We start from the raw sequence: 24,929 nt of genomic DNA, 5'->3' as shown, positions 1-24,929 counted from the left end.
GCTTTCTTCAGAGAATTGGAAAAAACTGCTTTAAAGTTCATATGGAACCAAAAAACAGCCCGCATTGCCAAGACAATCCTAAGCCAAAAGAACAAAGCTGGAAGCATCACGCTAGCTGACTTCAAACTATACTACAAGGCTACAGTAACCAAAACAGCATGACACTGGTACCAAAACGGACATATAGACCAATGGAACAGAACAGAGCCCTCAGAAATAATAACACACAGCTACAACCATCTGATCTTTGACAAACCTGAGAGAAACAAGAAATGGGGAAAGGATTCCCTCTTTAATAAATGGTGCTGGGAAAATTGGCTAGCCATAAGTAGGAAGCTGAAACTCGATCCTTTCCTTACTCCTTATACAAACATTAATTCAAGATGGATTAAAGACTTAAATGTTAGACCCAAAACCATAAAAACCCTAGAAGAAAACCTAGGTAATACCATTCAGGACATAGGCATGGGCAAGGACTTCATGTCTAAAACATCAAAAACAAGGGCAACAAAAGCCAAAATTGACAAATGGGATCTAATTAAACTAAAGAGCTTCTGCACAGCAAAAGAAACTACCATCAGAGTGAACAGGCAACCTACAGAATGGGAGAAAATTTTTGCAATCTACTCATCTGACAAAGGGCTAATATCCAGAACCTGTAAAGAACTCAAACAAATTTACAAGAAAAAAAGAAACAACCCCATCAAAAAGTGGGCAAAGGATATGAACAGACACTTCTCAAAAGAAGACATTCACACAGCTAACACACACATGAAAAAATGGTCAGCATCACTCGCCATCAGAGAAATGCAAATCAAAACCACAATGAGATACCATTTCATACCAGTTAGAATGGCAATCATTAAAAAATCAGGAAACAACAGATGCTGGAGAGGATGTGGAGAAATAGGAACACTTTTACACTGTTGGTGGGATTGTAAACTAGTTCAACCATTGTGGAAAACAGTGTGGTGATTCCTCAAGGATCTAGAACTAGAAATACCATTCAACCCAATCATCCCATTACTGGGGATATACCCAAAGGATTATAAACCATGCTGCTATAAAGACACATGCACACGTATGTTTATTGCGGCACTATTCACAATAGTAAAAACTTGGAATCAACCCAAATGTTCATCAGTGACAGACTGGATTAAGAAAATGTGGCACATACACACCATGGAATACTATGCAGCCATGAAAAAGGATGAGTTCATGTCCTTTGTAGGGACATGGATGCGGCTGGAAACCATCATTCTCAGCAAACTGTCGCAAGAACAGAAAACCAAATACCGCATGTTCTCACTCATAGGTGGGAACTGAACAATGAGATCACTTGGACCCAGGAAGGGGAGCATCACACACCAGGTCCTACTGTGGGGAGCAGGGAGGGGGGAGGGATAGCATTAGGAGATATACCTAATGTAAATGACGAGTTAATGGGTGCAGCACACCAACATGGCACATGTATACATATGTAACAAACCTGCACGTTGTGCACATATACCCTAGAATTTAAAGTATAAAAAAAAAAATTCTAATTTGGAATACCTTAATTCTTGTCAAGAGTCTAGTTTTTATGTGTCTTTGTTTATTCAAATTTACCTGAGGGCAAGTCTGAGGACCCATACAGGTTTGATGATCACAAAATTATCAACTGCCCTGAGGGCAGTAACTGCATCTCTGTTTCATTCCTTTTCTAGATCCTTCTCTAGATTTACTTTTCCTTCTTGAAGTTTCTGCATTTTTCTTTCAACTCTACTAGGCATCTTAAGCACTCTTGTAACTTCCTGAGCATTTTCAGTTGTTGCCTCAGAAGAAACTTGCTGTTATATAGAATATTATTTCCAAAAATACATAAGTAAAATATTTCAGATAGACATTTTGTAGCTGACAATAGTGCTTCATGAGAAATCTAAGGTTTCTTATTCCAGAATAGCTTCTGATCCCAACAGTGTACCATATATTAGTAATAATTTGTAGAATTTGATGATTTTTAATATATAAACAATAATTTTATGTGTTTAAGACATTTCTATACATATCATTCACCAAATAATTTTCAACATTAAAAAAATAATTTTATGTGTTGAATAAATTTGTAAAGATATCAGTCTCTACTGAATATGACCCAAATGAGTATTTATTTACCTATTTTAAGACAGCTTTGTTGAAATAATTGGATTCCAATTACCATGCTTCCTTCTTAGTACTTACCTAAATCCTTAAAAAAAAATCAGTTTGAATTTTGTACTTAACCCAAATGCTATTTTAAATAACCTCAAATTATATTTGCATGTGGCTAGATGGCTAGACAATACTTTTCGGTTACAGTTTACAATTTTAACTTGTATATTTTATTGTTATTCACAGAAAATGCAACCTGTAGGAGTTCTGCTTTCATAACATTATTTATACTTTTGGAGCCTTAAACCTTAAAGTTTTAAGATTTTTTTTTTTAATAACCAAACATAATCTGTATACCCTGGTTTCCACAGTAATTGTTGTTCACGTGTCTTTCTAACTAATCAATGTTTCTAATAAAGTTAGTTAACATTTGTTGTGTTAATTTTTCCTATATACTAAAACAAATTATTTTATAGTTTTAATGCCCCCTATGAAACCTGTAAAATGTGCCAATTTATTTCCTAAATGAACCTATGTGCGATACATAAATGTATATTTGAATATAAAATATAGCATATATAAATTAAATATAGAATATATAATAAATGTATATTATAAAATAGATAAAATATATATTATAAAATATAAATATATTTAAATATATAACTATTTAAAATTATATATAGTTCCTTTAAATAGCTATATATTTAAGACATACATGTACGTGGCTTGGAAATATACATACTCTGTGCTACATAAGTGTTAACCAGTGAGTCATCAAATGATCAACAACTGATACCATTCTTTACTTACAATGTTATTTTGTATTTTTCTCATTACAAGTTACATTTTCTGTGTTATCTAAATACTGACACAAAAGAGGACAGTAGGCTGCCAGCCAACATTTGATAAAACTTAAAGTCAAACGACACAATCTTCTAGTTTATTTTAGGTGCACTTTTGTCTTATGCAAAATGACATGTCTGAGTGGTAGGTATGAAGTTGTAGCCTTGTTTTATTTTCTACAAAGACCCTCAGAAAGACGGTATTAACAGACAGCTCAAAACCTCATTTTTCACATTATTTTAAAATATCAACTGCCATGAGAATCTAGAGATACAGAACACTAGAAATTATAAACAAATATATATATGAAGACAAAAATTACAAAAACAAATTCTAGACAAAATAGGATGTGTTAACAGACTTCTAACAAATAAAGAGATTAAATCAATTAAAAATCTTCATGTATAGAGTATCTCAGATCTGGATGGCATCACTGATGTATTCTGCCAAATTTTTTTGAGAATATCGATCCTTCCCAAATATTTTCTGTGGGGAAAAGAGAGATCAGATTGTTACTGTGTCTATGTAGAAAAGGAAAACATAAGAAACTCCATTTTTATCTGTACCAAGAAAAACTATTCTGCTTTGAGATGCTATTAATCTATAACTTTAGCCCCAACCCTGTGCTCACAGAAGCATGTGCTGTACTGAATCAAGGTTTAAGGGATTTAGGGCTGTGCAGGATGTGCCTTGTTAACAATATGTCTGCAGACAGTATGCTTGGTAAAAGTCATCGCCATTCTCCATTCTCTATTAACCAGGGACACGATGCACTGCAGAAAACCGCAGGTACCTCTGCCCAAGAAAGGCTGGGTATTGTCCAAGGTTTCCCCTCACTGAGACAGCCTGAGATACAGCCTCATGGGAAGGGAAAGACCTTACCGTTCCCCAGCCCAACACCCATAAGGGGTCTGTGCTGAGGAGGGTTAGTAAAAGAGGAAGGCTTCTTTGGTTAAGAGGAAGGCCTCTGTTTCCCGCATGTCCCTGGGAAGGCAATGTCTCGGTGTAAAGCCAACCATTTGTTCTATTCTGAAATAGGAGAAAAACTGCCCTGTGGCTGGAGGCGAAATATGCTAGTGGTGATACTGCTCTGTTACTCTTTGCTACACTGAGATGTTTGGGTAAAGAGAAACATAAATCTAGCCTATGTGCACATCTGGGCACAGTATCTTCCCTTGAACTTATTTATGATGCAGATTACTTTACTGACATGTTTTCCTAATCTTCTCCCACCATCACCCTGTTCACCCTGTTCTCCTGCTGCACTCCCCTTGCAGAGATAGTGAAAATAGTAATCAATAAATACTGAGGGAACTCAGAGACCAGCACTGGTACAGGTCCTCACATGCTGAGTGTGCCAGTCCCCTGGGCCCACTGTTCTTTCTCTATACTTTGTCTCTGTGTGTTATTTCTTTTTCAGTCTCTTGTCCCACCTGATGAGAAATATCTACAGGCATGGAGGGGCAAGCCCCCTTCACTTTCAATAAAAAGGAGATAATAAATAACATATAAAAAGAGTTATACACCTTGACCAAGTGAGATTGTTTCAAAAACATGTAGTTTTGAGAGGTGACAACATGCTAGCAGTCCTTACTCTCGGCACCTCCTCTGCCTTGGTGTCCACTCTGGTGGCGCTTGAGGAGCCTTTCAGCCCATCACAGCACTGTGGGAGCCCCTCTCTGGGCTGGCCAACGGTGGAGGCGGCTCCCTCTGCTTGCGGGCAGGTGCGGAGGGAGAGGTGCAGGTGGGAACCAGGGCTGTGCTATAGGTGCTCACAGGCCAGCGTGAGTTCCCGCAGGCACAGGTGCGGGCTTGGCGGGCTCCTCACTCGGAGAGGCTGGCCGGCCCTGCCGGCCCAGGGCAGTGAGGGGCTTAGCACCCGGGCCAGCAGCTGCAGTGGGTGCGCCAGGTTCCCCAGCAGTGCCCGCCGGCTGGCGCTGCGCTGGAGTTCTCACCGGGCCTCAGCTGCCTCCCCGCTGGGCAGGGCTCGGGACCTGCAGCCCGCCATGCCCGAACTCCCCTGTGGTGGGCTCCTGTGTGGCCTGAGCCTCCCCAACGAGTGCCGCCCCGTGCTCTGCAGCACTGGGTCCCATCAACCACCCAAAGGATGAGGAGTACAGGTGCAAGGTGCAGGACTGGCAGGCAGCTCCGCCTGCGGCCCTGGTGTGGGATCCACTAGGTGAAGCCAGCTGGCTTCCTCAGTCTAGTGGGGACTGGGAGAACTTTTATGTCTAGCTAAGGCATTGTAAACACACCAATCAGCACTCTGTGTCTAGCTCACGGTTTGTAAATACATCAATCAACACTCTGTGTCTAGCTCAAGGTTTGTAAATACACCAATCAGTACTCTGTATCTAGCTAACCTAGTTGGGACTTGGAGCACTTTTATGTCTAGCTAGAGGATTATAAATGCACCAATCAGCACTCTGTGTCTAGCTCAGGGATTATAAATGCACCAATCAGCACTCTGTAAAATGGACCAATCAGCTATCTGTAAAATGGACCAATCAGCAGGATGTGGGTGGGGCCAGATAAGGGAATAAAAGCAGGCTGCCCCAGCCAGCCAGCCAGCGCAACTGGGTCCCGTTCCACACTGTGGAAGCTTTGTTCTTTTGCTCTTTGCAATAAGTCTTTCTGCTGCTCACTCTTTGGGTCCACGCTGCCTTTATGGACTGTAACACTCACCGTGAAGTTCTGCAGCTTCACTCCTGTTAGCGAGACCACAATCCCACCAGAAGGAGGAAGCACCAGACGCATCTGAACGTCTGAAGGAACAAACTCCAGACACACCATCTTTAAGAACTGTAACACTCACCGCGAGGGTCCCTGGCTTCATTCTTGAAGTCAGTGAGACCAAGAACCCACCAATTCAGGACACAGTTTTAACATCTAGAGAACAATTAATTTATCCATTTATGCTTACACTTCCACAAGTTTCCCCATTTGTGTGTGTGTGTGTTTTATAAGTACACTTAACATGGCTATATTTATTATTCTCATAGTGGTGAAGTGTCACAGGAATATATCCAATCTCATGAAATTGAGTATATTGAGCTTGAACTTTTTCGTATATCAAATATTTTAATAAAGCTGTTAATATCCATAAAATATATCACAATAAAATAAAGATTAAGATGTGATAATATCGACAGAAAAAAATTTTGGCTAAATGTACTTTATGATTGTAATCCTAAACAAACTAGGACTTGAGGAGAACGTCCACAACCTGTTAAAGGGCATCTATATAAAATGTGCAATAATTATTACTTAGTGAAAAAAAGTTTCCTCCATAACATTGGGAACAAGACAAATATTCACTTTTGCCACATCTATTAAATATTATTCTGGAAAATTTAGCTTTAAAAGTCATATATGAAAAGATAAAGTGTCTCTACATTGTCTTAGAGTAAAATTCTTTTAATTTCTGAGACATTATTTCATATATGAAAGAAATCCTGAGGAACTGTCTAAAAACTCAAATAAATTTAGAAATGTTGCAGACTATGAGATGAAGATCCAAATATTAATTGTATTTCTGTACACTAGCTATGAACTTTCTGAAAATACAACAAAGAAAACCAACCATTCAAAATAAAAATGAATGAAAACTCCCACAAGAAAAAACTTTTTAAAAAAGTGCTAACTGGGTCAGGCGTGGTGGCTCACTCCAGTCTGGGTGACAGAGCGAACCTCCATAAAAAAAAAAAAAAAGGTGCTAACTGAACAAAAATGGTAATAAAAAGATAAAAACACATCTTTAAAAAGGTAATTTTAATGAACATTTTGTCACTGTGAAAAATATATATAAATTGTAACTATGTAAAACTACGCTTAACATTAGTCATCAGAAAAATGCTAATCAAAACCTCAGGGAGGCCAGGTGCAATGATTCATGCGTTTAAGCCCGGCACTTTGAGAGGCAGAGGTGGGTGGATCACTTGAGCCCAGGAATTTGAGATCAGCTGTGCAACATGGTGAAACCCCATCTCTACTAAAAAACACAAAAATTAGGTGAGCATGGTGGGTGGTACATCCTGTAGTCCCAGCTACTCACGTGGCTGAGGCAGGAGGATCATTTGAGATTGGGAGGTGGAGGCAGCAGTAAGCCATGAGCATGCCATTGCACTCCAGCCTGGGTCCCCAAGTGATATCCTGTCTCAAAAACATAACCCTCAGGGAGATACCCCTTCTTATGTAGTATAATGATTTAACAACAAACAAAAGTAAGTGTTGGCAGAGACGTAAACATAGAATCCTCACAAACTGCTGATAAACCTGTAAAACAGCATATCCGCTTTACAAAACAATTTGGTAGTTTCTTGAAATGTTTAACATAGGTTTACCATATTGGTGCATCAGCTCCACTCTCACTTATGTGCCCCAAAGATATGAAAATGTTGGTTCACACAAAGGCTCATTGGAACATTATTTGTTATAACCATATATGAAAAATGGAAACACTCAAATGTTAACCAGTTAATATAAGGAAAAACAATTAAGTATATTTTATATTGGAATACTATTTGGCAATCAAAATGAAATAAATAATGCTACATGCTACAACGGATATGAACCTCAAACAAACTAAACTAATAGAAACCAGAAGCAAAAGACTGATAATGTATGGTTTCAATTATACATGTCCAGAAAGTGAATGTCTACAGATAGAATGGAGATTAATGGTTGTGTAACACTGAGATAAGAATGAGAAGTAGCCTCAAATTGCATTAAGTTTTGGGGGAGTTAATGGAATCGGACTTCTAAGAGGCACTTGAAGTCCACAGAATACATCCTGGAAGTTCAAAGTTAGTGGCTGCCACTTACTGCTTTGTCAACAGACCTGGAGCACCCGCAAGAGCTCAAGTGGACAAGGCACCAGCTCCGCATCCTCCCACAGCTGGCATGAAGCAGCAGAAGGGGGCTGGGTTGGGGTGCCAAGACCCTGGAGCCCATGAGCAATGGTGGGTGAGGAATCAGATGACTTCCTACATACCAGTAGGACTGCAGCACCTGGAGTGGGATTCACTGGGTCACACTGGGGTGGCCAGATACACCTGGGGCTGCCAAGTACACTTTCCCAAGTCAGCAGCCCTCCTCTCTGCTGGTGGCAAATAGTATCTACATGCCAAGTTTAAAAGTGAACCCTCATTGTATGGTAGTAAAACAAGTAACACAGTGGCAGGCATCTGAGTACCCATACAAATAAAGGCCAACCACCTAGTACCTCCCCCAACCTGGCAACAGAAAATAGCAAAATAGATTCATCCTTTCAGGGATTGTACCTGATTCCTCTGAAAACACAATGCAACATTCCCCCGGCGCCATGCCCATCATGACATGGGAGGAACAGATTTGGAGCTCTGGAGACAATTAGCTGCCTGTGGAGCTGCTCTTTCTCCCCACAAAGCCTGAGACTTCATCCACACGTGGAGATGCTGAGGCAGCCAGGCAGTACCTGCAAAAGGGAACCCGGCACAACCAGCAGCCCATTCCAGGAAGATGCACATGCATGTATGGGTCACAGGTTATGTTTTATTTTCCCTCCCCTCCAGGAGATCTTGGTATGTTGCCTCAGGCTGAGGCTCAGTGGCTACTCACAGGTACAATCATCACACATTATAGCCTTGAACTCCTGAGCTCAAGCAATTCTCATACCTCAGCCTCTGAAGAAGCTGGAATTACAGGCATATGTAACTGTGCCTGGATCAAAAAGCATTCTTTAAAGTGCAACCAACAAGTACTATTCAGCCATATGCAAACTTCATTTATGACCTTTTTAAGTTAACATCTGGTTTAAATAAATATTCAAACTGATATTTTTACACAGTCAGGAAAGTGCTAGGAGGAAGAAGGATGTTTGGAGCCCAAATACCTAAAATAATTCTACCAATTCTAGCCTTGTGTTATAAACAAACAGTAATTCTGGCTATAGTCAGATACTATTTCTGCAGTGAAGCACTATTATTTCAAAAATTTATGCAAAACATAAAATAAATTTTCAAGTATTAAAAATAATTGCACTCTACAAATTACTGTTATCTTATGGTATATGGGACAGGGTGTGTGGTCCAAATAAGAGACTTGAGATCTCTGATGAAACACTACTGTCTGTCAAAAAAGAATTGTGAAATATTTTACTTATGTGTACAATGTGGATATCTGTGCTTCTGAAAAGTACTGTATATTACACAAATCCTTAATGCATACAACTAAAAATTCTCAAAAATTTACTTGTCACAGTAAATATAAATTTTAACTGATAAGTAATTTGAAACTTTCAGAGAAAACAGCAGGATTTTTATTTTAATAATCTGGCAAATTGGGCCTGGCACGGTGGCTCAAGCCTGTAACCCCAGCACTTTGGGAGGCCGAGACGGGCGGATCACGAGGTCAGGAGATCGAGACCATCCTGGCTAACACAGTGAAACCCCATCTCTACTAAAAAAAACCCAAAAAACTAGCAGGGCGAGGTGGTGGGCACCTGTAGTCCCAGCTACTCGGGAGGCTGAGGCAGAAGAATGGCGTAAACCCGGGAGGCGGAGCTTGCAATGAGCTGAGATCCGGCCACTGCACTCCAGCCTGGGCGACAGAGTGAGACTCCATCTCAAAAAAAAAAAAAAAAATCTGGCAAATTATCAAATTTAGCATTATCTCATTACTAATCTGTCTCAGCCAAACTGATCTGCAGAAAACTTTATAAGTTTTTGTTTTGTTATTGAAAACCAGCAGAAGACAAGGATGCTCTCTCACCACTCCTATTCAACATAGTATTGGAAGTCCTGGCCAAAGCATTAAGCAAGAGAAAGAAATAAGGGCATCCAAATAAGAAGAGTGGAAGTCATGTTATCCCTGTTTGCAGATGGTATGATTCTATATCTAGAAAACCCCATAGCCTTGACTCAGAAGCTCCTTAAGGTTATAACAACTTTAGCAAAGTCTCAAAACACAAAATCAATGTACAAAAATTACTAGCATTTCTATACACCAAAAATTATGAAGCCAAGCCGGGCATGGTTGCTCACACCTGTAATCCCAGCACTTAGGGAGGCTGAGGCAGGCAGATCACGAGATCAAGAGTTCAAGACTAGCCTGACCAACATGGTGAAACCCTGTCTCTACTAAAAATACAAAAATTAGCCAGGCGTGGTGGCACGTGCATGTAATCCCAGCTACTCTGGAGGCTGAGGCAGGAGAATCGCTTGAACCCAGGAGGTGGAGGTTGCAATGAGCTGAGATTGCACCACTGCACTCCAGCCTGGCCAACAGAGTGAGACTACGTCTCAAAAAATAAAAATAAATAAATAAATAAATAAAATTATAAAGCCAACAGCCAAATCAGGAATAGAATCCCATTCACAACTGTCACAAGAAAAAGAAAAGAAGGCCGGGCGCGGTGGCTCAAGCCTGTAATCCCAGCACTTTGGGAGGCCGAGGCGGGCGGATCACGAGGTCAGGAGATCAAGACCATCCTGGCTAACACGGTGAAACCCCGTCTCTACTAAAAAATACAAAAAACTAGCCGGGCGAGGTGGCGGGCGCCTGTAGTCCCAGCTACTCGGGAGGCTGAGGCAGGAGAATGGCGTGAACCCGGGAGGCGGAGCTTGCCGTGAGCTGAGATCCGGCCACTGCACTCCAGCCCGGGCCACAGAGCGAGACTCCGTCTCAAAAAAAAAAAAAAGAAAGAAAAAGAAAAGAAAAAAGAAAGAAAAACCTAGAAATACAGCTAACCAAGAAGGTGAAAGAGCTCTACAATAAGAGCTACAAACACTGCTCAAATAAATCAGAGATGACACAAATTAAAAAAACTCCAAGGTCATGCATTTAACAAATCAGTATTATTAAAATGGCCATACTCATGGCGGTTCAGGCCTGTAATCCCAGCACTTTGGGAGGCCGAGACGGGCAGATCACGAGGTCAGGAGATCGAGACCATCCTGGCCAACACGGTGAAACCCCATCTCTATTAAAAAATACAAAAAACTAGGCGGGCGAGGTGGCGGGCGCCTGTAGTCCCAGCTACTCGGGAGGCTGAGGCAGGAGAATGGCGTAAAACCCGGGAGGCAGAGCTTGCAGTGAGCCAAGATCCGGCCACTGCACTCCAGCCTGGGTGACAGAGCGAGACTCCGTCTCAAAAAAAAAGGCCATACTACCCAAAGCAATTTACAGATTCAATGCTATTCCTAACAAACTAGCAAAGTTCTTCACAGAACTTTTTAAAAAAAGGACTGAATAGCCATGAAAATCCAAAGCAAACAGAACAACGCTGGAAGTATCACACTACCCGACTTCAAACTATACTATAGTATAGACTTCAAACTATACTATAGTAATCAAAGTGGCATGGTATTGATACAAAAACAGAAATATAGGCAAGTGAAACAGCATAGAGAGTCCAGACACCTACAACCATCTGATCTTTGACAAAGCTTAACAAAACATGCAATGAATAAAGAACTTCCAATTTAATACATGGTGCTGGAAGAACTGGCTAGCCATATGCAGAAGATTGAAACTGGACTCCTTCCTTACACCATATACAAAACTCAAGATGAATCAAAGACTTAAATGTAAATTCCATAACTAAACCCTGGTATACAACCTAGGCAATATCATTCTGGACATAGAGAGAGGCAAAGATTTCATGACGAAGATGCCAAAAGCAATTGCAATGAAAGCAAAAATTGGCAAATGGGGTCTAATTAAACTAAAGAGCTTCTGTAAAGCAAAAGATACTACTGACAGAGTAAACAGACAACATACAGAACGGGAGAAAATTTCTGCAAACTATGTATCTGACAAAGGTCTAATATTCAGAATCTATATGGAACTTAAATCTACAAGAAAAAAACAACTCCATTAAAAAGTGGGCAAAGGAGATGAACACTTTTCAAAAAAAAAAAAAAGATATACATGCAGCCAACAATCATTTTTAAAAAGCTCAACATAACTGATCATTAGAGAAATGCAAATCAAAACCACAATGAAATATCATCTCACACCAGTTGGAATGGCTATTACTAAAAAGTCTGAAAATAACAAAACAAAACGCTTATACACTGTTGGTGGGAGTGTAAACTTGTTCAAACATTGTGGAACACAATGTGGTGATTTCACAAAGACTGAAAAACAACTGCCATTTGACCCAGCAATCCCATTACTGAGTAAATACCCAAAGAAATATAAATCATTCTGTCATAAAGACACATCCACACATATGTTCACTGCAGCACTATTTACAATAGCAAAGACATGGAATCAACCTAAATGTCCATAAATAGTAGACTGGATAAAGAAAATTAGTTACCTATATGCCATGTATTATGATGCAGCCATAAAAAAAATGAGATCATGTCCTTCACAGAAGCATGGGTGGAGCTGGAGGCCCATTATCATTATCTGCTAATGCAGGAACAGAAAACCAAATATTGCATTTCCCTAAGTGGGAACTAAATGAGAACACATGGACACACAGAGGGGAAAAACAGAGTGGGGTGCCTGCTGGACAGTAGACAGCAAAAGGATGGAGAGAATCAGAAAAATAACTAATGTGTACTAAGCTTAATACCTGGGTAAATAATCTGTACAACCAACCAACCCCCATTACACGAGTTTACCTATATAAAACCTGCACATGCACCCCTGCACTTGAAATAAAAAAAAGAAAAAATAATAAAGCTGAATTTATTTTTAAGAAGGTATATAAAAATCACGCTGGATATTAAAGCAACATTCATGTATGGTGCTTATTAATTCTTCAACGATTTGATAAACAGCAAAAAGTTCTATTTTCAGATATGTGGCAGCCAGGAAAAAAATTTCTCTCATAGCAACTACTATGGCATAATAAAACTAAATGGTCTTCATAGTAATCTAAAATCTAATTAATATAAAATGTAAAATCTCATATTTTGACATAATTTTAATCAGTCTTAAAATATTATACATACACTAAAGTGCCTCTAAACTTTAAAAAAAAGAAGCATAACTCAGTCATTCTGAATTTAGATATCTGTTGCTTTCAAAGATAAAATTCAATGTAATTACATACAGTATTTAAAAGAAAATTATAGGGGGAGGTGACAGGAGGACCTGCAGCAGGCCCGCTTTGGCCTTCTCTCCAGCCTGGTTTCCCTCTGTGTGTGACTGTGCGCTCAGCCCAGCACCATGGGGAAGTGGGACAATCGCGTGGTACTGCCAAAATTATGACATGACACCAAGGGAATTAGAATGAGATCAATATTGTTAAAAACAAAAACCTGAAACCAGTTAAATTTAACAAAGGTTATTTGAACAAGAAAATGATTCTAGAACTGGAGGAAGATGCTCTACATCCTGGACTACATGAACCCAATAGCAATGGTGAGATCAAGGGGTCCAATCCAGTCTTCAGGGCCAACAATACCGGATTACTTGAATCGACCAAGGCCTACCTGGGAAGAAAAGAGCAACTATAAGAGGAAAAGAAAGGCTCCAAGACTTTGGCTGAATTTGAAGAAAAAATGAATGAGAACTGGAAGAAAGAACTAGAAAAACACAGAGAGAAATTGTTAGGTGGAAGTGAGAGCTCATCAAAAACAAACAAAAAAAAAAAACAAAGAAAAAAGAAAAGAATAAATCTGGTAGGTATTCATCTTCTTCATCAAGCTCTAATTCTTCCAGCAGTTCTTCTGATTCTGAAGATGAGGATAAGAAACAAGGAAAATAGAGAAAGAAAAAGAACCGTTCACATAAATCTTCTGAAAGCTCCATGTAATAAACTGAATCAGACAGTAAGAATAGTTTAAAAAAGAAAAGTCAAAAGATGCAACTGAGAAAGAAAAGGATATTAAGGGACTCAGCAAAAAGAGAAAGATAAATACTTAAGATAAAACTTTATCATCCAAGTCCTTGTCAGAATCACAGTATATTGAGGAGGTACGAGCAAAAAAGAAAAGCAGTGAAAAATGAGAAAAAGCAACAGAAAAAAGAAAAAGAAGCATAAGAAACACAGTAAGAAGAAGAAAAAGAAGGCTGCTAGTTCAAGTCCTGACTCACCATTAACATTAAGAAAAATCAGGATTCCCTTATAAAGAAAGTGCAATGTCTGAGGAAATTTCAACTGTGAAAACTACAACATATTTACTAAAATGCACGAATTTTCTTGTTTTTAGAATTATTCCTGGACTATTCAGTAGCCACTCAGATGCCACTGTGTGAAAGGGCCATAAATGTTGCCTGCTGCTTGAACATCTATTTTTTCCTCTTCTAGTGCTTCATAACTCTGGGAGATAATACTCTGCAGTCGGACTAGTGGTTAAGATATTCGGTAATAAAATTAATACTTTTAACTAGAAGTGTCTAAGGATAAACCAACAGAAAGTGAATCTGGATACATCTTTAAGATGTAATCAGAAATGACCAGATGACTCCAGTTAAAATTTTTGAAGGAGGGATTACATTAATATTTCAAAACCGTTACTCTGTAGAGAAGTGTATTTTAATTTTTTCCCCTCGTATACTTTTATTTACCTGGGGAAGGAGCTTTTAGGGTTGCAGGGCTGGTTTGCTATCTCTTTAGCTAGTAGATTAGTGTGCCTTTGATCCTCACACATCCTGCCTGTATTATGGACACGGTAGCCATGCTTCACTGGGAGGTCAGAGCTGGGTACCAGCAGTCTTGCCCTTTACTGAGCTTAGTGTCATCCTTGGATGCTGTCATACGCTGCTTTGAGTGAACCAGAGAAGCAGTCATTTGCAGCATGAGAAAGCCCCAAAAGCTCTGGGATTTACCTCTTCAATAATAAAGAATATTTTTTAGCATTAGAATATGTTATGTCATTTGAATTAATTTTGATTACACTTTGGCTTGGGAGAGGAATTATTTTAAATAGACACTGGTACTTTTTGAACTTGATAGCTGGAGATTCTAAAATGCATGTTTTATACCAAGTTTTATGTTGGGAACAGGCCCCCAAAATCTGGCCAGAAACAGGCCCCAAAACTGGCCACAAACAAAATCTCTGCAGCACTGTGACATGTTCGTGATGGCTATGACGCCCACACTGGAAGGTTGTGGGTTTATCGGAATGAGGGCAAGGAACACGGGGCCCACCCAGGGCAGAAAACTGCTTAAAGGTATTCTTAAACCAAAAACAGCACGAGGATCTGTGCCTTAAGGACATGCTCCTGCTGCTAACAAGCCAAACCCATCTATTTCAGCCCATCCCTTTGTTTCCCATAAGGAATACTTCTAGTTAATCTATAATCTATAGAAACAATGCTTATCACTAGCTTGCTGTCAATAAATACGTGGGTAAATCTCTGTTCGAGGCTCTCAGCTCTGAAGGCTGTGAGACCCCTGATTTCCCACTCCACACCTCTATATTACTGTGTGTGTGTCTTTAATTCCTCTAGCACCACTGGGTTAGGGTCTCCCGGACCAAGCTGGTCTCGGCAGTTTTAAGCAGTCAGGAAAATTTTATGTAACCAGTGATAGTTTTTTTTTTTTTTTTTTGTATGGATTTTGTTTAGGCTGCAATGTTTAGCTTTTGTTAACTCCTCCCTCTTGCTGTCATTACCATGTTTAATGGCCTACTTGCCAAGATATTTAGCATGCAAAAAGCAGGATTTTGATTAAAAAAAAAAAAAGCTTCATATTGAAGCTGAGACTTACCATAAACAAGTTGAGTGGCAAGCTTGGTATGCTATGTCTTATTGCCAGAATCTTAGTAAATGTAATGTTTTAAAAGTTTGCTGTCTTTGTATATTAGTAACAAATCATGATAAGTTAACTTTAAGAGATACATGATTGCTCTTCCTGTGTCATATTTTACTAAGATTTTGTGCCTCATATCTACTGCTGAATTGTTTACTAGGAATGTTAAAAGAAATTGATAATTCATTTTCATTTTACATTTTTATATAATCAGGTAACATGAAATATAACTTGATGTACAATTTTGCCTGTTACAAAGGGTGTGCTAATTACAGTGGTATATGCACAGAACATGTTGGCACAACAATGGGCTGAATAAATAGCTATTTTACTTAAAAATAAAAATAAAAAAGAAAATTATAAAATAAGGAATATCACACACAAAGTCCAAATTCAACAGCATACAATAAAGGTTTTTTTCCAAAATCTAGTTTTCTCTTGAATTCCTGAAATTAATATTCTTTTGAAAACATCTACTGTATTTAGTCATAATTAACTAAGATATGACTGAAATTAAAGAATAAAATTCTCCTACCACTTCATTGAGAAAATCCTGCCTCATCCTATCCACTCACCAAAGTCTTGAGCTCTCACTGTCAATGAAGCTGAGACACAGACACTCACCAAGCAGAGTCTTGGAAGTGAGTCTGTGCATGTGAGATAAGCTACATAAAATGTAATTATAAGGAAAGGATGCCATCAGTTCACCTCCTTTCAGGCCTATAAGTGTCATGTCACCTATAGAGGCAGGATAGTCCTAGCCCTAGGAGTGGGCCTAGCTGGGTTGCAACTTGTTCCATATGTGAGTTCATTTTCCTGCCACCTTGTCCTGTGTGGTTTGTATGGTGTCAGTCCTTGACAACAAAACAGATGTCTTTTAGTAGCTCAACCTTCAAAATCATAAGACACCATGCCAGATTTGTTTGGCAAGGATGTGCTCTCTCATCACTTCTGTTCAACATAGTATTGGAAGTCTGGGCCAGGGCAATCAGGCAAGAGGAAGAAATAAAGGGTAGTCAAATAGGAAGAGAGGAAGTAAAATTGTCTTTGCAGATGACATGATCCTACATTGAGAAAACCCCATTGTCTCAGCCCAAAAGCTTCTTAAGCTGATAAGCAACTTCAGCAAAATCTCAGGATATAAAATCAATATGCAAAAATTACTAGGATTCCTATACATTAACAACATGCAAGCCAAGAGTCAAATCATGAATGAACTACTATTCACAATCACTACAAAGAGAATAAAACACTTAGGAATACAGCTAACAAGAGAAGTGAAGGACCTCTTCAAGGAGAACTATAAACAATTGCTCAGAGAAATCAGAAAGGACACAAACAAATGGAGAAACATTCCATGCTCATGGATAGGAAGAATCAGTATTGAGAAAATGGCCATACTGCCCAAAGTAATTTATAAAAGAATTCAATGCTATTCCCACTAAATTATCACTGACATTCTTCACAGAATTAGAAAAAACTACTTTAAAATACACATGGAACAAAAAAAAAGCCCAAACAGCCAACGTAATCCTAAGCAAAAAGAACAAAGCTGGAGGCATCATACTACCTGATTTCAAACCATACTACAAGGCTACAGTAATCAAAACAGCATGCTACTGGCACAGAGAGAGACACATAGACCAATGGCACAGAATAGAGAACACAGAAATAAGACTGCACACCTACAGCTAAGAGAGAAGAGCACCCCTCATATTGTCTTATGCCCAATTTCTGCCTCCAAAGAAAGAAGAAGTAAAAACTAAAAGGCAGAAATGAAATCCACAAGCAGACAGCCTGGTGCCACCCTCTGGGCCTGGTAGTTAAAGATCGACCCCTGACCTAACCAGTTATATTATCTATAGAATCCAGACATTGTATGTAAGAGCATTGTAAAAATCCCTGTCCTGTTCTGTTTCGTTCTGAATACCACTGTGTGCAGCCCGCAGTCACATACCCCCTGCTTGCTCAATCGATCATGGCCCTCTCATGCGGACCCCCTTATAGTTGTAAGCCCTTAAAAAGGACAGGAATTGCTCACTCGGGGAGCTCTGCTCTTGAGACAGGAGTCTTGCCAATGCTCCCAGTCGAATAAACCTCTTCCTTCTTTAACTTGGTGTCTGAGGAGTTTTGTCTGCGGCTCATCCTGCTACATTTCTTGGTTCCCTGACTGGGAAGTGAGGTGACTAACAGATGGTTGCAGCAGCTCCTTAGGCAGCTTAAACCTGCCCTGTGGAACATCCCTGTGGGGGACTCTGACCAGCCTGAGCAACGCAGATCCTGAGAGCACTCCCAGGTAGGCATTTGTCCCAGTGGGATGCCTTGCCAGAGCAGTGTGTGGCATGCCCCCATGGAGGATCAATGCAGAGGCTGAACACTAGGAAAGAACCAGTACTTGGAGTCTGGACATCTGAAACTTGGTAAGACTAGTCTTGAGAACTTGCCCACTCCGTTTGAGTGGAAGTGTGGCCTCATCACCCACAACATGCCTTTGTTGGCACTTTGGTTTGGTTTTGGTTTTGACTTGGTTTGAATCACCTGACAGGACTGGTTTTAGGAACTTGCCTACTCAATTTGAGTGGAAGTGACCTGATCACCCACAGTGCGCCTGTACCGGCACTTTGGTTTTTGTTTTTGACTTGACTTGGATTGCTTGATACTTTGGTTTTGGTTTGGACCTGGCTTAGATTTCTTGATATTCTGATTTTGGTTTTGATTCTGGTTTGGCGTAAACTGTAAAAGTGTGTGTGTGCCCTTTTTACCCGTTCTTTGTTTTGTGGTGTGTGTGTGGTGTAAATGTGGTGTTTTGTCTCAAAGAAGCATGGGTCAGGCACAGGTAAGTCAACTCTACTAGGAACTACGTTGAAAAATTTCAAAACAGGATTTAAAGGAGACTATCTATGACACCAGGAAAACGTAAAACTGTGTGTAAAACTGTGTGTAATGGGCCAGCATTAGAGGTGGATTGGCCATCAGAAGGAAGCCTAGACAAGTCCCTTGTTTCAAAGGTATGGCACAAGGTGGTAACCTGTAAAGCCAGGGCACCCAGACCAGTTCCCATACATAGACACTTGGTTACAGCTGGTTTTAGATCTCTCCACACTGGTTGAGAGAACTGCAGCATAAGCGAGGCAGAGAGAGAAAGAGAGAAGAGAGAGAGAGAGGAAGAGACAGAGGCAAAAGGAAAGTCAAAGAGAGAGAAACAAAGTCAAAGAAAGAGAGAGAGAGAGATACAAGTAAAGAAAAAAAAAAAAAAAACAGTGTACCCTATTCCTTTTTAAAAGCTAAGGTAAATTTGAAACCTGTAATTGATAATTGAAGGTATTCTCCATAACCCTATAACACTCCAATACCACTTCATTGTCAGTGTAAACAAGGGCATATCCCAAAAGCACTGAGGGCTTCCTATCAAAAATCCTTAACCCAGTAACCTGTGGATGGCCCAAAAGCATTCAATCTGTAGCGGCAACTGATTCGCTAACAGAAAAAAGTAAAAAATAACTTTTAGAGGCAACCTCATTGTGAGCACACCTCACCAGTTCAGAAGTACCCTAAGGAAAAAAAGGGGCGGGGGCAGAATTTATGTAAAAAGAGTATTATATGGTAAACTCTTGTTCTGAAATAAATTGATTGTTTAAAGAAAGAAATATTTGTAATAAGTCAGAAAGTTGAGGCATGTCGAAGAATTGTCCGTAAAAGTTGTGAAAGAGAAAAATGTTATTAAAAAAACAGTTTATGTGCAAGGTGTATAAGGAAAGTAAAATATACCTTTGGTAAAAGAATTATAAGGAGGAATAACAATATAAATTTTTACCTTCATTAAAAGGTTAAAAATATGTATATTTTGTTTTAAAGGTTTAATCAAGTTTTAAAATGTTAATTGGAAAGGAAATTCTGTGTGTAAACATTGGCTAAAGTTAAAGAGGTAACAACCAGTTTTTCTGTAAACTGGACATTAAAATAAAAGCATAGTAGGTTTTTCTTAAAGCACCAACCTGCTCTTTAGCAAAAATTATAAAAGGTTAAAAAGAGTCTATAAAATCTTACCTTATGGTCGCTCAAACATTAAAAATTGGATAAATATGTCTATAAGGTTTATTAAAATTAGGTTTAACATTAATAATACACTAATATAAAGGTAAAATTTAGCTTATCTGGTACAAAAATCACACAAAATGCATTGTTAAATGTAGAATGGTATTTGGCTTTCTTTGGTTTAAAAACTAATAAAAATAGGTGCTAAAGGAAATTTCTCAGTAAAAAGGCACTAAGGGCTCTAAAGTCCACAGCTAAGGTCTCCACATTTAAAACAAAAGGTCTATTTCTTAAAAATTATATACTTGGTTTATCTTCCACTTTCCTTTCCCTCAAACACTAAAAGTCTTTTAGTACATGTAGCACCCCTAGAATTTCCGGTAAACCAGCACCAGTGGGAAGATCACATTCTCATCAAAGCGTGGAAAGAAGAAAAACTCGAGCCAGCCTGGGAAGGACCCTACCTTGTGCTGCTAACCACCAAGACTGCTGTTCATACAGCAAAAAAAAAAAAAAGAAAGGGATGGACTAATCACACCCGAGTCAAGAAGACACCACCCCTTCCAGAGTCGTGGACCACAGTCCCAGGCGAAAACCCTACCAAACTAAAGCTAAGAAAACTTTAACTCTTTTCATCTATTCTATTACTCTTTCTTCTTTCCTGGTTCTATTGCTGACCATCTAGTTATTAGCATAACCAAGTCAATTTCACCTCAAACTATTGCATTTAATGCTTGCCTTGTTATATCCTGTGGAGACTTGCCAAGTCAAAGACAGCTTTCTACTTCAGAAAAGTACTTCTGTCCCTCAGACTGGGCATTAGTAAACTAGGACCATTTAATCCGAGGAGATTTTGATAAAGACCCTAGTGCCAACCAGAAGTCTTGCCCCCAGTGTAGAGCTTTCATGCCATAGTTGGTCCAACGTTCTGTGGAGCACTAAAGAGCAAGGATGGACTGTCCCAACCAGTTTTTGTAATTTCCTAAAATCATACATTCATTTTACTAGAGGATCATAGAAGTTAAATACTTAAACTTTAACAATAAAGACAAGATATCAAGATGCAAATGCCTGGTTAAAATGGATCAAATATTCCATCTGCAAATTAAACAAAAGCAATTGTTATGCTTGTGCACATGCCAGGCCAGAGGCCCAAACTGCCCCCTCCCACTAAGGTGGTTCTCCAGTCGACCAGGCGTAGGCTGCATGGTAGCTCTTTTCCAGGATTCTACAGCCTGGAGTAATAAGTCATCCCAAGCTCTCTCTGCTATATCCCAAAGTCTGGCACTCTGTGGGTCAGCCCCTGAGGGCCATCCAGCTCCTGTCTCCCAACACTAAGTTCACTTTGTGTCTCTCACTACAAGGAGAAAACTTAGCATTTCTTGAAGACCTGAAGGGATGTGATGAGCTTAAGAATTTTCAAGAGCTTATCAATCAGTCAGCCCTTGTTCATCCCCGGGCAGATGTGTAGTGGTATTGTGGTGGACCTGTACTGGGCACTCTGCCGAACAACTGGAGTGGCACTTGTGCTTTAGTCCATTTGGCTATCCCTTTCACCCTGGCATTTCATCAACCAGAAAAAAAAAAAAAAAAAAAGGACATCGTAAAGCAAGAGAAGCCCCTTATGGGTCTTTCAACTCTCACATCTATTTAGATGCAATTGGAGCCCCGCAAAGAATACTGGATCAATTTAAAGTTTGAAATCAAATAGTTACAGGATTTAAGTCAATATTTTAGTGGGTGACAGTTAATAAAAATGAAGACTAGATAAACTACACTTATTACAACCAACAGCAACAAGTTTTTCATGAGTTTAAAGAAAAACTCATGTTGGCCCCAGCCCTGGTCTACCTGACCTGACAAAACCCTTTACACCCATGTGTCAGAAAAAGAAAAATGGCAGTTGAAGTTTTAACCCAGACTGTAGGGCCCTGGCCAAGGCCAGTGGCCTATCTCTCAAAACAACTAGATGGGGTTTCCAAAGGCTGGCCCCCATATCTAAGGGCCCTGGCAGCAATGGCCCTGTTAGCACAAGAAGCAGATAAGCTAACTCTTGGGCAAAACCTAAACATAAAATTCCCCCATGCTGTGGTGACTTTAATAAATACCAAAGGACATCATTAGCTAACGAATGCTAGACTAACTAGATACCAAAGCTTGATCTGTGAAAATCCCTGCATAATCACTGAAGTTTAAAATACCCTAAACCCCACCACCTTGCTCCTGGTATCAGAGAGCCCAGTTGAACATAACTATGTAGAGGTATTGGACTCAGTTTATTCTAGTGGGCCCAACCTCTGAGACCATCCTTAAACATCAGTAGACTGGGAGCCATACATGGATGGGAGCAGCTTCGCCAATCCCTGCAAAGTGACTCTGAAGAAGATGACAAGCCTTGCTCCAGTCACACACGGAAGCTGAGTGGTCCATGCATGGCTGAAGCATGAGGAAACTCATCGTGGGACTCATTTTCCTTAAAATTTGGACTTGTACAGTAAGGACTTCAACTGCTCTTCCTCAGACTGAAGGCTGTTCCCAGTGTTTATATCAAGTCACTGAGGTAGGACAAAAGATTGCTACAGTCCTATTATTTTATGGTTACTATAAGTGTACTGGAACTCTAAAAAGAACTTGCTTGTATGTTATTCTATACAAGGTATGTAGCCCAGGAAATGACCAACCTGATGTGTGTTATGACCCATCTGAGCCTCCCAAGACCACAGTTTTTAAAATAAGATTAAGAACTGAAGACTGGTGGGGGCTCATAAACGATATGAGAAAAGTGTTAGCCAAAAAAGAAAAAAAAGAAGTGCCCAAACAAGTCACCTTAAAATTTGATGCCTGTGCTGTCATTAATAATGATAAGTTAAAAATAGGATGTGGTTCTCTTAATTAGGAAAGAGGTTATATGGCAGAAAATAAGTACATTTATCATGAATTAGGACTGTGTGAAAATATAGATAATGGTCTTGTGTCATTTAGGCTACTTAAATTTAAAAAAATGAAAAAATCCTGTCTACCTTCAGCAAGGGAAAAGTGGCCCTTCCTGTACCACTGGTCCTGTACCCTTAGAACTAGTAATAATCAACCCCCTTAATCCTCGCTAGAAAAAAGGAGAACGTGTAACCCTAAAAATTGATGGAGCTGGACTGGATCTTCAAGTAAATATCGTGGTTTGAGAAAAAGTTTATAAACGGTCTCCCGAGCCAGTATTGCAAACCTTCTATGATAGACTAAATGTGCCAGTACCAGAAATTCCAAGAAAAAACAAGAAATTTGTTTTTGCAATTAGCCAAGCATGTAGCCCAGTCTCTCAATGTCACTTCATGTTATGTATGTGGAGGAACTGTAATAGGAGATCAATGGCCATAGGAAGCCTGAGAGTTAGTACCTACAGACCCAGTTCCTGATGAATTCCTGGCCCAAAAGAATCACCCTGATCACTTCTAGGACCTAAAAGCCTCAATCATTAGACAATACTGTACAGTAAGAATGGGGAAGGACTTCACCCTTCCTGTAGGAAGACTACATGGTGGAGTTCAAACGACACAGAGAAAAATCCATTCAGTAAATTTCCAAACTTGCAGACCGTTTAGGGCCACCCAGAATCCCACTGGGACTGGATGGCCTCCACAGGGCTATACTGGATATGTGGACATAGAGCCTACACTAAGCTGCCTGACCAGTGGACAGGCAATTGTATTACTGGCACTATTAAACCATCTTTCTTCCTACTGCCCATAAAAACAGGTGAACTCCTGGGCTTCCCTGTCTATGCTTCCCCCAAAAAGCAAAGCATAGCCATAGATAATTAAAAAGATGATAAATGGCCTCCTGAAAAAATTATACAATACTATGGGCCTGCCACTTGGGCACAAGAAGGGTCGTGGGGATACCGGACCCCCATTTACATGCTCAACCGAATCATATGGTTGCAAGCTGTCTTGGAGATCATCACTAATAAAACTGGTAAAACCCTGACTGTTCTGGCCTGGCAAGAAACTCAGATGAGAAATGCTATCTATCAAAATAAATTGACTCTCGACTACTTGCTAGCAGTTGAAAGAAAAGTCTGTAGAAAATTTAACCTTACGAATTGCTGCCTGCAGACAGATGATCCAGGGCAAGTAGTCGAAGATATAAAGACATGATGAAACTGGCACATGTGCCTATACAAGTGTGGCAAGGATTTGACCCTGAGGCCATGTTTAAAAATGGTTTCCAGTGCTAGGAGGATTTAAAACTCTTGTAATTAAAATTATAGTAGTAATAGGAACCTGCTTACTGATCCCTTATTTACTACCTGTACTCAATCAAATAGTAAAATGTTTCATCGCTACTCTAGTTCACCAGAATGCTTCAGCACAAGTGTACTACATAAATTACTATCGATCTGTCATGCAGGAAGACATAGGCAGTCAAAATGAAGGTGAGAACTCCCACCAATAAAATGAGTGAGAGTCTCAAAGTGGGGGAATAAGGGAGAAGACCACCCCTCATATTGTCTTATGCCCAATTTCTGCCTCCAAAAAAAGAAGAAGTAAAAACTAAAAGGCAGAAATGAAATCCACAGGTAGACAGCCTGGTGCCACGCTCTGGGCCTGGTAAAGATTGACCTAACCGGTTATGTTATCTATAGATTCCAGACATTGTATGGAAGAGCACTGTAAAAATGCCTGTCCTGTTCTGTTTCGTTCTGATTACTGGTGCATGCAGCCCCCAGTCATGTACCCCCTGCTTGCTCAATCAATCACAATCCTCTCACACGGACCCCCTTAAAGGGACAGGAATTGCTCACTTGGGGAGCTCAGCTCTTGAGACAGGAGTCTTGCTGATGCTCCTGACCGAATAAACCTCTTCCTTCTTTAACTTGGTGTCTGAGGAGTTTTGCCTGTGGCTTGTCCTGCTACACAGCCATTTGATCCTTGACAAACCTAACAAAATCAAGCAATGGGGAAAGGATTCCCTCTTTAATAAATAGGGCTAAGACAACTGGCTAGCCATATGCAGAAAGTTGAAACTGGATCCCTTCCTTAGACCATATACAAAAATTAACTCAAGATGCATTAAAGACTTAAATGTAAAATCCAGAACTATAAAAACCCTAGAAGAAAATCTAGGTAGTATCATTCAGGACACAGGCAAAGGTAAAGTTTTCATGATGAAAATGCTAAAAGCAATTGAAACAAAAGCAAAAATTGGCAAATGGGATCTAATTAAACTA

At 39.7% G+C, this 24,929-nt stretch overlaps 1 protein-coding gene and 1 pseudogene across 4 annotated transcripts in view; one reads left to right on the top strand and one right to left on the bottom strand.

The window, feature by feature from the left end:
- ZNF678 (zinc finger protein 678) overlaps positions 1–24,929 on the bottom strand; it is a 119,886-nt gene that overhangs the window by 46,393 nt on the left and 48,564 nt on the right. The window lies entirely within an intron of this gene.
- On the top strand, positions 12,903–14,045 carry LOC117076016 (annotated as a pseudogene).

Source organism: Trachypithecus francoisi, unplaced genomic scaffold, assembly GCF_009764315.1.
Source record: "Trachypithecus francoisi isolate TF-2019V2 unplaced genomic scaffold, Tfra_2.0 Lachesis_group5, whole genome shotgun sequence".
Lineage (NCBI taxonomy): Eukaryota > Metazoa > Chordata > Mammalia > Primates > Cercopithecidae > Trachypithecus > Trachypithecus francoisi.
This window is presented reverse-complemented; position numbering and strand designations above follow the sequence as displayed.